At 39.6% G+C, this 14,981-nt stretch overlaps 1 protein-coding gene across 7 annotated transcripts in view; it reads left to right on the top strand.

The window, feature by feature from the left end:
• Nucleotides 1–14,981, top strand: part of Tulp4 (TUB like protein 4) — a 220,620-nt gene that overhangs the window by 10,462 nt on the left and 195,177 nt on the right. Inside the window, exons 2-3 of one of the 7 annotated variants that reach the window (XM_078018818.1) lie at nt 1,388–1,452; nt 1,791–1,860. The exons of 5 other annotated variants lie outside the window; for them this stretch is intronic. The gene's annotated coding sequence lies outside the window, so the exon portion shown is untranslated. The remainder of the gene's footprint in view (nt 1–1,387; nt 1,453–1,790; nt 1,861–14,981) is intronic. One more of the 7 variants, XM_078018819.1, reaches the window with a different exon arrangement.

Here is a 14,981-nt window from a genome sequence, read left to right as displayed (position 1 = left end):
ATTCGTGAAAAGTTGATCAGTGGCAGTTTTAGCATATGCCAAGGATGTGCAGTGTTTCCTTCACACAGCACACAGCCCGTTAGCCAACGGCAGGTGGACAGGTGTGGCTTCAGTGATCAGACTGTTGGAGCCTGCATCTCAGAAGGTAGGACTATGCCAAGAGCTTGTGACCCTGGTCAGCCACAGCTGCCATGTTAGGTGGCCAGAGTTACTATTTAGAATCATTAAGTAATCAGACTTTAACTGAATTAATGTTTGTCAAATTGAAGAAGAATGTCCAGACCAGAGTCTCATACATGGTAGGTGTGTACTCTACCACTGAATCACACCCCCAGTGCCAAAGAAGAATATTAAGTAATTGAAGTAATGTTTGGATTTAATGTTTTGGAGAGGAGGAGGTCTGAGGGGGTTGGATGTTGAGAAAAGCCAAGTGGATGAGTATGGTTGACACTCAGGTCACATTTTCCAGCCCTTACAAATAATTTGAACGTTTTCCATTTTTGTTCTTGTCATCTTTCCCCATGAAATGAGAAACCTGGTCTTTTGTTTCATATGTAGAAAGTTTAATGAAATAAGTTCTGTAATATATGAAATGCCTGGAATAAAACATAGCAATTCTTTTTTTTTTTTCAGTGTTTATTTTTTAGTTTTCGGCGGACACAGCATCTTTGTTGGTATGTGGTGCTGAGGACCGAACCCGGGCCGCACGCATGCCAGGCGAGCGTGCTACCACTTGAGCCACATCCCCAGCCCAGCAATTCTTAATAAAAGATGGAAAGCTCAAAATTTGCTTATCTTATTCCATTAGTAATAATTTTTAATACTGTGGCAGAAGCAAGAATGAAAACGGCATACGTACCATTTTGTCTCCTTATCCAGCTTAGGTTGTGAGAGATTGGAAGAAATTAAGTAGTGTAGGATTGGGGTACTGCCCAGATCATGACAGTTACATTACAGTTACCATTACAGCTTACTCTACTACGTCAGTTCCCAGCCTTTTTGGATTTATGGCATCTTATTTGTGTTTTCATCTTCCTTCTCCTCATGACTGTAGAGGCTACAACAGCCAGGTCTCTGTTATCAGCGGAGAGCAGAGTACTAATAAGTCCACATATTATCACCACAGTTAGATTTTATCTAATCATAACAACTTTTAATTTTAAATGACTACCAAACCCTTTCTTTGAACCATTAGCAAACTGCATGATTACATTGCTAGATGAGATATATTTAAAATTTTTGATCAATTGAAATATTGTTTTGAAAAATTTTGTGACACAGTATAAAAAGTGGTCGATCATAATGAGTGAGATTTAGATCTTTTTTTTTTTTTTAAGAGAGAGTGAGAGAGAGAGAGAGAGAATTTCTTTTTACATTTATTTTTTAGTTTTCGGCGGACACAACACTTTGTATGTGGTGCTGAGGATCGAACCCGGGCCACATGCATGCCAGGTGAGCGCGCTACCACTTGAGCAACATCCCCAGCCCCAAGATTTAGATCTTTTAAAAAATTTTTTTAAGTTGTTGGAAGACCTATTTTATTTATATGTGGTGCTAAGAATCGAACCCAGTGCCCACACATGCCAGGCAAGTGTGCTATCCCAGAGCCCCAGCCCAGATTTAGATCGTATATGCATTTTCGTGCAAGAAACGTAGAAGAGAAATGTGGCTTATCATTATAGATCCCTCCTCAGCTAAAAAGGCCTTTCTTTACAGAGGTATGTAGAGAATCAGTAATTTTTTTTTTTTTTTTTTAGAGAGAGAGAATTTTTAATATTTATTTTTTTTAGTTCTCGGCGAACACAACATCTTTGTTGGTATGTGGTGCTGAGGATCGAACCCGGGCCGCACGCATGCCAGGTGAGTGCGCTACCACTTGAGCCACATCCCCAGCCCGAGAATCAGTAATTGTTATGAAGTGCTTCAAAATCAACTTTATGTAAGTTTAATGTAATAAGTTTATTATAAAATAGTATCAAGATATGACCATATGGTTCATATGACTTTTTTATTCCAAGAGCTTTAGAATTATCATTTTTTTCTTCTCTTTCTTGGATTCTTGTGTTTCACAAATAACTGGTCTCCTTAGATGACTGGTGATCATATAAATAGTCATTCTCTTTGGTCATCCTTCACCTAAGTTCAGATGGTAAAGTTCTTCCTTGTTCATGATCTATTTCTCTGGTGTATACAGTATAGCCAAAACTTGGGGGAAATAGGGCAAGCACTGTCAGGTGAATGATACCAATAGTCTCTGGAAGTAAATTTTAAGCCAATTACTTCAACCGTGCAATTTTACTTGGTTATTATCAAACCTTTTACTAGATTGTTAATGATGAACAAAATTGGTTTGAGTTGGAACTCCTTTGGTGCTAATGAGCAGTAAAGTGGATCCCAAGGTAGATGTCGGAGTCTGGATTCATTCACAAAATAGAGCATGAATGAGCCCCTAGAAGCTAAGATTTGGTCCAGTTCCTTTCTTTTTTTGTCTACCTGTTCATTACCACTTAATTTTATTTTGAGAGGTGAACCATCTTATTGTAATGATTTGTCTAACATTAACTGATGAAGATAATCAACTGGGACTAAACCTTTAGCTACCGAACTTTTATCATGGTCACACTATGTTCTATGTGAAAATATTGTTTCTTCACTTGTATGTTATTTAGTGTGTGGACATTTACAAACTCCTTCTTCTTCTTCTTCTTCTTTTTTTTTTTTTCCAGTACTGGGGATTCAACCCAGGGATGCTGTACCATAGTGCTACATCCCCAGCCCTTTTTATTTTTTATTTTGTAACAGGGTTTCACTAAGTCACAGAAGCTAGCCTTGAACTTGTAATCCTCTTGCTTCAGCCTCCTGAGTAGTACGTCTTAATTCTTAATATGATGATTATATGATTAATATTCTTAATATGATTCTTAACTACAGCTTTATATAGATTATGTGATTAATATTTTTAATGATTCTTAACTACAGCTTTATATAAACTGTGTGTTTATGGGAACATCTTGAAAGAAGTATATTCTGTATTCTAGTTTTCTGATCCCTTTTAAATTTAAAAGCAGAAATAACAACCAAAAATTACTAAGATTGCTTGGCTTTTAGTGTAAGCTGCTGTGTTAGAGGTAACTGTATTTTATTTCCAAAGCGCTTTTTCTTTGAATATGTGAATCTCTACAAATCCAGGGGCTTCAGACGTATGTTGAGTGCTTTTCTCTTCTATTCAGGTTGATTGGCTAGTGCTGAAATTTGCATCTAGTTTGGACAGTGTGGTGTCTTTGCTGCACTGCTTGGTCTTTTCTCAGGACTCCCACTTATGATTTGACCTGGTCATTATTGCAGGTACCAAGTAGCTAAGCTCAATATGTGGGCTTCAAAGGGAAAGATTTATATTCTAGAAGACTATTTTGGAATGGTCCGGCAAATTCAACAGAAGGTAGCCTTTGGCCAGGAAAGCTGCATTGAAGCTGCAGGGAAGCTACTTTCTCTAATAGAAAGTTTGGGATCTGGACAGTCAGAGGCATTGGATGCAATTCGAAGAAATAGGTGGTTTAATGAGATTCTGAATGTGAATTTGGACATGTCATCTATTTGCAATGTGTGGAAACAGTTGTAGCATATAGAGCTTTTTTGTTTAAATAAGTATACTATGTTATGGAATGTACTATGTCTGCTACATTTTTTATAAGTATATTAAAATGTTTTCAGTTTGTTGGCTGTTTTAGTGACATATTTTTTATATATTACAGTTTTTTTTTCTTATGTAGTCAAACCTGTGATCTGTTTTTTAAAAATGTTTTTTGGTTGTAGATGGATACAATACCTTTATTTTATTTATTTTTATGTGGTGCTGAGGATTGAACACAGTGCCTCACATGTGCCAGGCAAGTGCTTTACCACTGAGCTACAACCCCAGCCCTGTAATCTGTTTTTCATAGTTTCTACTTTCATGGTTCTTAGAAATCCTCTTCCCACAGAGTGTCAAAACTGGCTTCCTTGAGGAAAAGCAGAGGCCTTGGTGGGAGAGATCCCTTTTCATGCTGGGCCTTGCATGCCATGTTTGAAGATTTTGGTCTTTATTGCAAGAGCAGATCTTCTCTTTTAGTATTGGGATGAGGCACAAGTGAGCTGTAGTTAATTGAAGCTGCTCCAGCTAAAGAAAACCTTGACTTATAGTCCAGTTTGATTTGCTGAGCAGGCAAGTAAGCGACTGGTGATTAAGGCCCTGGAAATTATCAGGTGTGTCCAGAGAGCATCAAAGAGTGTCTTTGTATGGAATCCTATGAAGTGATCATCTTTTCTTCCTTCTTTGTGTGTGTGTGTGTATAGGAGGCAGATTGTATGCTTTCTGCCTTAGAATAATTTGTGAGTAGAGTGTCATTCTCTTGGTCTTTGACCATTTAAGTTAAAAAATTACAGCCAGGAAATCTATGTTGGGATAAAAACAAAACAAAACAAAAAACAGGATAGAGGTTTCATTGGATGTACAATTTTAAGGATATATTAGTGTATCTGAAATTGAACTTTTTGCATCTCCAAAGGTTTTCTCCAGGTTTGCTGTAATAAGATCTGCTCTGATTCTTATACATATGGATATATTAGCAAAACTGGATTCCATCCCAGTGTAATCAGGCAGGGAACCATATAGTGGAACTGCAATGAAAAGCTACAGTATTCCTATAATTATATTAGGATGTGATGTGGTCCCTCCCTATGTTTATTAATTAGTGGAGTTGTAATGAGACTCCTTCTGCTTTTAAGGATGCTGATCAGTGGGCATCCAGGCAGGATTTAGTTGTGTTTGGGAGCCTCCTGTGTAAAGGTGGGAGGGATTGGTGTTTCAGGCAGTGGCAGGTGAGCCTCCTGCCAATTTGGCATAATGGGAACAGGACTCTTCTGAGTTGCCATCTGTTTGTGGCTGATAGGAAACCAGCAGTGCTTTCCGAGGAGTGAGGAACTGTTCTGTTTATGTTGAAATATTTAGGAATTAGTAATGTTAAGACTATGCTGAATAGGTCTTAACATTACTCAGCAGGTTGGGGAGAAAGACTGTGTGGAGTGAATTTTTGTTACTACTAAATGCAGAAGATGGCTTTTTGTTTCAATAGCCCACCCATCCCAAAAAAGCCAAGACTCTTCTGCCTACCTAGACTAACTGCTTGAGACAGCCCCCATTCTGAACTGAGTTGCCTGGGTCAGAGGGCATGCCTGTTGTACACTGCTTATGGTGTGTGTGCCCCAAGGGATTTGCATTCTGTATGTAATTCTTTTGCTGTGTCTTTTTTTTTTTTTTTTTCCGTTTCTGGGGATTGAACCCATGTCCTTGTGCATGCAAGGGAAGCATTCTACCAACTGAGCAGCTATACCCCAAGCCCTGTCTTTTTTTTTTTTTTTAAATCCCAGTTATAAAATATGTTTGAAAAAGTTTACCATTTTAACATGTACAGTTCAGTGGCATTAAGTACATATATATTATGTGACCTTCATGTTATGTCATGTTTAAATCAAATACTTTGACATACTTAAAAAATAGTGGATGCCGCTTCTCCATTACCAAATACGTAAAGTCATCAATATATTCTGCCCTGTTTGATGTCCCTTTGAGTTTTTGTGTTTGTTTGTGTATATGTGTGTGTTACTGGGGATTGAGTCCAGGGATGCTCTTTCACTGAGCCCCTGCCCCTTTTATTTTGATTTTGGGATAGGGTCTCTCTAAATAACCCTGTTTAGTTTTGAATTTGTAACCATCCTGCTTCAGCATCCCAGGTCTCTGGGATCACAGGCGTGTGCTTCACCTGGCTGCCCTTTGATTATAAGCCTTCACTTACCACCTTCCTTGGGGGAGCTGAGGAGGGGATGGAATTGCTTCTTGGGTTGATTTGCTGCCTTCACGCATGGGGAGATCTCTTCAGAGAGATTTTTGTTTTTTCTTTTTCTGAATTGGCAGTTGAACCCAGTTGTTCTCCCACTGATTATATCTCCAGCCCTTTTTACTTACTTTAAAATTTTGAAACAGGTTCTTGCTAAGTTGCTTTGGCTGATTTTGAACTTGTGATCTCTGCTACTGCTGTTACTGAAATTTTACCCTATATATGGTTGATATCTCTAATTTGTCATGGAGTATATGCAAGTATTTCTTTGAATTGTATCCGCTACAGCTTGGTGGTCCTAGTGAAATGTTGGACTCACATTTGACCAGATTTATGTGGTACACTTGATTTGGAAATAGTGTTGTCAGTTCCCTTTTATAGCATATATCAGAGCAATTTCCTGTTAACTAGTATGATATTTTGATTTTTGGTTTTAGTACAAATCATCCATGGACAAATTCTTCAGCTGAATACATCTGAGAGACAAATTGTTCAATTGATCCAATAAATCATAGTTTATTTTTGTAACGGCGTTATTTGGACCCAGAGAAACTGTGGCCAAAGTTTAATCAAGCAGAGTAGCTTCATGTAGATGATATATTCCTTAAAACTGGTATAATAAAATATTTTATTTTATTTTATTTTGAGAATTTTAATATTTATTATTTTTTTTAGTTTTCGGCAGACACAACATCTTTGTTGGTATGTGGTGCTGAGGATCGAACCGGGGCCGCATGCATGCCATGCGAGCACGCTACTGCTTGAGCCACATCCCCAGCCCAATAAAATATTTTAAATGAAATTAAACTTTAAGTGCACAGGAAGAATTTGCCATTAGAAGGAATCCTTTTGTTAACTCTTTCCTAAAATCTAATTTAACTTTGTAAATTTGAATTTTTCTATATCATATTTATTCAAATCAGGGTTTGTCCATGATTGCCCTTTTTGTTATCATTATATCTTATAATTGTCACTTGTTCATTGGCACATCACATTCTGTTGACCTCTAGGATTATGCAAAACAGCTGTTCCTCTTTTGGTAGTTTGGTTACACACATAGATACATACTGTCTGTGAATTTGAGAACTCTGTGTGAGTTAGAATTAAATTGGGATTGAGTATCCTGTGTGAATTGTAAAACCTCTATATAACAATCCCAGGAAAATGGATAGTATGATTTAGTGATTGCACCTAGGACCTTGCATATGCTCAGCAAGCGCTTTACTTCTGAGCCATATACCCAACACCATTGAGGGAATTTTTGATCACTCTTTCTTTCTTTTAAAAACATTTTTTTTAGTTGTTGATGGACCTTTAATTTATTCATTTATTTATATGTGGTGCTGAGAATCAAACCAAGTGTGAGGCAAATGCTCTTATCACTGAGCCACAACCCCAATCCTTGATCACTCTTTCTTGATAAATAATAATGATAGCTAAGAAGTCATAATGCTTTAACATCAGTTCTCTGACACTGGCTGGATTCCTGCAGTTCCACTCACTCCTCTCTACCCACCCAGATTTAGTGTCACATCCACAGGTTTTAGGATCAGTCTTCTCAGTGCTGTTCTCATGGCAGATGACAGCTGCAAGTCATGAGGCCACCTGTATTTCTGACAAACTGACTATAAATTTGGGGTCCCTACCACTTTTTCAGGTATGACAGTGTGCTAGAACAACTCATAGAATTGACTCAAAGCATTGTACTTACAATCACACTTGTATGATCAAGGATATAACTTGGGAAGAGCCAAGTACCCAGAGCAAGGACTGGGAGATTACTGCATGCTGAGCTCCCATACCTTTTCCCCATGGAGCCCCAATGCATCCATGTGTTTCAAACCAGGAAGCTCTTTGAACTTGAGTGTCTAAAGTGTGGAGTCTTAAAGTCAGGAGTGGGGTTGAAAGCTCCAACACTAATCACCTGCTCCTATGGTTTAGATATGAGGTGTCCCCCAAAAGCTCAAGTGTAAGACAGTGCAAGAAAGTTTAGAGGTGAAATAATTAGGCTATAAGAGATTTAATAAGTGCATTGATCCATTGATATGGATTAACTGGGTGATAACTGTAGATAGGTGGGGAGTGGCTGGAGAAGGTAGGACCTGAGGGTCTATCTTTGGGGTTTATATTTTATCCCTGGTGAGCAGAGCTCTGTCCTTCCGGATTGCCATGTTCTGAGGTGCTCACCTCTTCTACACCTTTCCGTCATGATTTTCTGCTTCACTTTGTGTCTGGAGCAGTAGAATTGGCAGACCTTGAACTGAGATCTCTGAAACTGACCACCAAATAAACTTTTTCTCCTCTAAAATTGTTCTTGTCAGGTATTTTGGTTCATTGATGAAAAAAGCTGTGTAAAACACATGCTAAGTTTTTTTTGTTTGTTTGTTTTTGGTGGTAGTGGGAATTGACCCGTGCAGCACTGTACATGGGAACTACATCCCAAACCCCTCCCCCCTTTTATTGGGTACCAGGGATTGAACTCAGAGACACTCAACCACTGAGCCATATCCCCAGCCCTATTTTGTATTTTATTTAGAGACAGGGTCTTACTGAGTTGCTCAGCACCTCACTGTTGCTGAGGCTGGCTTTGAACCTGCAATTCTCCTGTGTCAGCCTTCCAAGCTGCTGAGATTGCAGGCATGCACCACTGCGCCTCGTCCTTTTTTGTTTTTTTTTGAGACAAGGTATTACTAAATTGCTGAGTCTGTCCTTGAACTAGTAATCCTCTTGCCTTAGCTTCCCAAGTTGCTAGGATTACAGGTGTTCACCACCAAGCCTGGCTCACATGCCATCTCTTGGGTGACCTGTCCCTCTCTTGAAACTATCTAAGAGCCTACCCTGTTCACTTTATTAGCACAAATTCAGGTGTGGTTACTAGGAGCACATCAGGATGTCAAGACACTTTCACCTGGGAAGCAGCAATGGTTTAGAACCTCTGTGCTAGGAACCAAGACAAAAATTAGATGTATTTTTATTATACCAGTTATAATTTAGATAAACCTTGGTTCTTGCCAGAAATTTCAGAGAATATTTAGATGTGATGAGTGGTTGAGCTTTCTGCTTCAGGATGATAGTTGATGCCATAGGACATCCCCCTAGGTGGAATGAGGAGATGAGGGTTTTGGATAGAGCTCTGAGAAGCATCAGCCTTTGGGCGGTGTGGAGGGGTGAGGGCATGAAGAATGCCTAGTGAAGTTGGAAAACAATGAGATCTAGTTGTCATAGTGTGTCAGGCACTTGGAGGCATTTTTTCCTAAAAGCACCAACTCTTCATTTGGGCCTGCAGATATCTGATGGGTAAATAAAAGCAGGGAGGAAGCTTGGCAGCTCTACCTTCATTTTGTATTTGTCTTCTTTTTGCCTTATGCTTCTGTGAGATTCCTGCTCAACTCTGTATCTATACATGTTTTATTTTTTATTTTTGGTACCAGGGGATTGAACCCAGAGATGCTTAACTACTGAGCCACATTTTCAGCCCCCTTTAAAATATTTTATCTAGAGACTGGGTCTCGATGACTTGTTTAGGGCCTGGCTAATTGCTGAGGCTTGCTTTGAACTTGGGATCCTTCTGCCTTAGCCTCCTGAGCCACTGGGATTATAGGTGTGTGCCATACACCTGACCACGGACATGTGTTAAAGCTTGTGATCCTCCCCTTTCAAGACTGAAAGTCCCCCAGATAAGAGTAAGGTATTTTCAAGATTTGTAGGGACACCATAATCATCAGATTGTCACTTATTCTAGGCCCCTGACACACTGCCTAGAAGTTTCTAATCATAGCCTTAAACCTTGGAATTCTAACTCCATCTTGCCTTTCTGACTTGTTCTTTTTTTCTGAGTAATTTTTTCTTGAAGTTACCTTGAATACCTGGAGCAACAGGCCTAATCAATGAACATTCCTACATAAGAAAAACTAACCTCAGGTAACAGCTGCTTTCTTTTCTTCACTGATAATGATCCACCAGACCACAGTTTACAAAAACTGCTCCACTATGCATATTTCTTGTTCTCCACCATCACTTTTATTCCTTTCCCTATTTAAACCTGTTGCTTACTTTGGTACCTCCCAAGACCAGATTGAGGGTGTTGTTAGTTCTCCCATTCTTCCCAGTATGGCTATACTAAATAAATTACTTTTATGTTTTTCACCATTACTTTTTCCATTTGTTGTTTAGGGCAAGTTGCTAAATCTGGTCTGTTGGGACTCCCTAAAGTTCGGTTCCACCCTGACCTAGGACTCTGGCAATAATAGAAGTCAAGGGGAAAGTGTATTTTTAGATCAGTGCACTCCAGAAGTTGTTTTTGTGTCGCCTTGTAAGGTAGATGTTAGAGGTGTGTAGCTGTTGAGCAGTTGAATTGTAAGTAGTGCAACTGAGAAACAGCATTTATATTTTATTTAATTGTACTCAATTTAAATAGCTATGTGGCTAATGTCTACCATTTTGTACAGTGTATTTTGGACTGAGGATATGGTCAACAGGTTAAGAAGGACAAACACTGCAGGTAAACTTTGTCTTCTTAGTCACTGGGCTGTAGTGTTGAAGTTTTGAGGTAGTTAAGATTATAGGCTGTTCCCCAACCAAATAAATGTCTTGGGCCTCAGGGGTAGGATCCAGTTACTCATCATCAGATATTTATTGAATATAAATATTATCAAAATGAGAGTTATTTGATAAGAGTTCCTTTAATGTAAAGGTGTTAATGAGGATTAGGTTCAGCTGCATATAATAGAAAACTCCCATAAATGGCTTTTACAAGATGAATGTTTACTTTTCATGTGGAAATCTGGCAGCAGGCATCCTTGGGCTGATTGAGTGGCTTCTTGCCAGTGTCCCACGCTCCCTCTGTCTTTCACCATCTTTAGCTTCCGAGTTCCTGAAGGTGCACATGGCTGCTGGTACTCCATGACCAGGCAGGAAGTGGAGAGAGGGTGAGAAGGGCTGACCTAACAAAGTCAGTCTTTTAAAGATCCTTCCTGGAAGGGACAGCTTGATGGCCAGTTACATTTCATCAGCCACACCTAACTACAGGTGAGGCTGGGAAAAGAGTTTTTCATCTGCACATTTTGCTGCTCCAAATAAAACTGAAGTACAGTGGGTGTATATGAGGGGAGAGTGGTCGTTGGGTAGATGGCCTGCAGTCTCTGCCTTGGTGGGGATGGGTCTCCTTTGTCCAGAGGGCAGAAGCACCAGTGCTCTCATGCCCTGGCATCATGTTCAGGAAGGCAGCTACAGATGCTCACCATTTTCCCCGTTGGCATCCACATGCTTCTCTTCAAGCCTAATACATTTGCACAGCATTGATGATGATCCCTTTTGATCCTTGAAGCTATTCTGGAGACCTTAACTGTGGACTGCCTGCTTCCTCAGGTTCAAAATTACCAGTAACAAGCCTAGAGTATCCTGAGCACTCCCCTAGGAGAATACTGAATCAGACATCAGTTTCTAGAGGCAGATACACAAGGTAAGTAGCCCTCAGTCCACCAACTCAGGCCTTAGGCCCACCTGTAACTCCTTGGCTGGGACTGAACTGTGTGCTGGGGACATATGGGGCACAAGCCAGACAAGGTCCCAGTCCTTAACATAGCTCAGGGCATTAATTTTTAACTCCTTCCCTTTCCTACTTTCTCTTGTCCTTTTCAGTGAAAATACAGAAGAGTTTGAAGAAGGATGGGAGGCAGGTGGAAGGTGGTTTCACAGAAGGCATGTACAGATTCAGAAGGGGGCGAGAAGGGAAAGAGTGGAGGAGGAGAAGCCTCTCCCTGGGTCATGTCATATGGAGCCTGCAAAATTACCTTGCTTTTTGGGGATGGTCAATTTAAAAATTTTTGCAATTGTTTTGCTTTTGAAATGAGTGTTTGGGTCAAGCATTGTTCCCACTAAAATTTTCAGGTGTCTCTGACTAGCCACTTCAATAGTCACTTCTTTCTGAGCTTATGATGTTTGGTCTGTGAAGAGGTAGTTGCCACATCCATATAGAATATTGTTGGTGTTTGTGTGCATGATCTTTGAAAATGTTTACCTATCAGTAATCATCATAATACCATGTATCATATGGAGGTCAAGGGCAGAGGAGTAAAAAAAGATATCTCTGTGTATGAGAGATTCACATGCCAGGTTGAACCCCTGCCTCCCAATGGTTTAAATATAAATTGTTTGTGGCGCTTCAGAAACTTGGTGCTAGTTTGTGTCAGAGATATTTTTAGGTTGATGTAAGGTCTTTTGTTTAGCCTTTGAGCAGTGAGTACATGTGGCATTGAGCATTCTTGGGTTTAATAGTCAGGACTTGAACTGTCTACCAGCCTGAAGGCCCTGATGGACAGTTCTTTGGAATTTGGCTGAAGAACTAATTATAGCTGGGCCCAGGGTGTGGGGCCACATCATAAGAACTAGACACTTGACAAGTGAATGCCATATAGGTGGGCTTCACAGTGCTTTTGTGACCCCCCGTTTAATTTATAAATAGTAACTCTCCTGAACTGCTGAAGACTGTCTGAATGCTGTGGAAGAGAAAGGGTATTATTAGTGCTGTGATGGATGTGAAGATTCTCAGAAAGTGAGTTATTAGCCAGAAAACAGAGATTTTGACTAAATAAAAGGATAGACATTAAATTTGGTAGTAGCTTGGGTGTATAACATGAATGAATCTATTAGAAAGAAAAAACTTCATAGAACTTTACTTCTTTAGCAAAAGACAAACTGGAGTGAAATTTAAATGGCTTGAGGTGCTAGGATATTCCCAGAGGACTCACAGCTCTGATGGAAGCCCCTTCTAGAAATAGCCAAGAGCCAGCGGCTCCTGTGAATTGACCCATGGTGCGGCCCTGTGTCACCATGGAAGCACCCTTCAGTGTGAAGAAAGGTTAGTCTGATAATTCCAGGAATTAGTGCCATTGGGAATTTGGGGGATTTGTGGTCTTCTCAATTGTTGCATGTCAGTCATTGGATGGTTTGTTACTCACTTGACTTGTATTTAAAATTCAAACTCAACCATTTTCCCTCCCAGAAATGTAGCTCATGTGGTTGCTATCTTATTGGAGTTGGGAGGGAAGAGGATGGTTGGCACCTGAATGAATACCCCCTGGATCCTGCTCTGACATGTCCCTTACTCCATTCAAAGGTCTTACCTTCAAAGATTTAGGGAACATTCATTACTGCTTTAAAGGATTTAAAAACCAAGATGTATTCTAAAATAGTGTTGACAGAGCCTTGTCGTTGAACGAGAATTGGGAGCACTGTGTGGAGCTGTGGGAAGCCCTTTCCTCCATGGGCCCTTTGGGGTGTCCCTCAGTGTTCTCTCTGAGGTAAATGCCTTGAACCGTACTTCTGTCTTCACAGATGTGGAGATGGGAGCTCCCAGGACCCGGGAGGCTTGGTGCCTTCAACATGACAAATAATGTAAAAATAGAGAAGTTGTGTGAGGGGACTATCTCCTGTGGCTTATGACAACACAGAAAGATCAAATTAATATCGAACACATGACACGTTTGCATTTAGAAGGCATGTTAGCTTTGTGGTTATAGGCACCACAGCTTTGGGTCCCCCCCATTTTAAAAATATTATACTTAATTGTGTCATTTTTACAATCATTATGAGTTTAAACATGAAAATTAATAAAATGTTGCAGTGCACCTTTCTTTTTTTGCTGGTACTGGGGATTGCACTCAGCGCCTGGTGCTTGCTAGGCAGATGCTCCACTACTGAGCTACATGCTGATTCCATGGTACATTTGTAAAATGGGGGAAAAAAATCACCTCTCTTCACCATAACTCTTAGACACACCATTTACTTTTCTTTTCTTATATACATTTTTTTGGGAGCGGGGTACTAGGGATTGAACCCATGGGTGCTTTACCACTGAGCTGTATCCCTAGCCCTTTGTATTTTTTTTTTTTTTGAAATGGACCCCACTAAGATGTCAAAGCTGACCTCAAACTTGTAATCCTCCTATCCAGGCCTCCCAAGTTACTGTAATTACAGAAGTGCAGTACTGTTCCTGGTTTCTCATATACATTTCTTTTCATAAGATTAAGATAATAAATACTTTCATATGTTTTTAAAATTTAACAAAGCATAAGCACTTTTTATATCTTATATGGTTTTCATAATTCTACATCTAACTTTTTATCATGGTAAAATGTATATAAAGTTTACAATTTTAGGGGCTGGGGGGTGTGGCTTAGTGGTAGAGCACTGGCCCTGGTTTGATCCTCAGCACCACATTTAAAAAAAAAAAAAAAGTATTGTGTCCAGCTACAACTAAAAAATAAATTAAAACAGTTTACCATTTTAAACATTTTAAGTATACTTCAGTGCTATTAAGTATATTCACAATATTTTGAGTTCACATTACCGCCCTTCATCTCTAGGATGATTTTCATCTTCCCAAACTGAAACTCTATCCATTAAACAGCTTCTTATTATCCCTTACCCCTTCCCTTGACAGCCACCATTCTGCTTTGGACTGTGTGAATCTGACTACTCTGGTTACTCATGCTGGCTTTGTTTTTTTTTTTTTTAAACTTTGCCTAAGGGTCTCGAGGACCATCTTTTTTTTTTTTTTTTTTTAAGATTGATATGATTTTTTTAATACCTTTATTTATTTATTTTTATGTGGTGCTGAGGGTCAAACCCAGTGCCTCACATATACTAGGTGAACGCCTACCTCTGAGCCACAGCCCCAGCCCCTCAAGGTTCATCTTTATTGTACCATGTGTCAGAATGACCTTCCTTTTCAAGGCTGAATGATATTCCATTGCATGTATATGCCAAATTTTGTTTACTCATTCATCTGTTGATGTACACTTGGGTAATTATACTTTTTGAATATAGTATGCTTTTGAAGATAGTCCATCCAATAAATATATTATAATATACTTAGAAGAATTCCTGCCTTCTAAGATCTTATATCTAGGCAGGGTGTGGTGGGGCACACCTGTAATCCCAGCTACTCAGGAGGCTAAGGCAGGAGGATTATGAGTTTGAGGCCAGCCTGGGTGACATAGTGAGACCCTGTCTCAAACAACAACAAAAAAACCCAAGTGGCCTGGAGTTGTGGATCAGTGGTGGAGCACTTGCCTAGCACACATGAGGCACTGGGTTTGATCCCCA

The sequence above is a fragment of the Ictidomys tridecemlineatus genome, chromosome 8, assembly GCF_052094955.1.
Source record: "Ictidomys tridecemlineatus isolate mIctTri1 chromosome 8, mIctTri1.hap1, whole genome shotgun sequence".
NCBI classification, from domain to species: Eukaryota; Metazoa; Chordata; class Mammalia; order Rodentia; family Sciuridae; genus Ictidomys; species Ictidomys tridecemlineatus.
The sequence above is the reverse complement of the archived record's forward strand: the minus strand, read 5'-3'. Positions and strand labels throughout refer to the sequence as shown.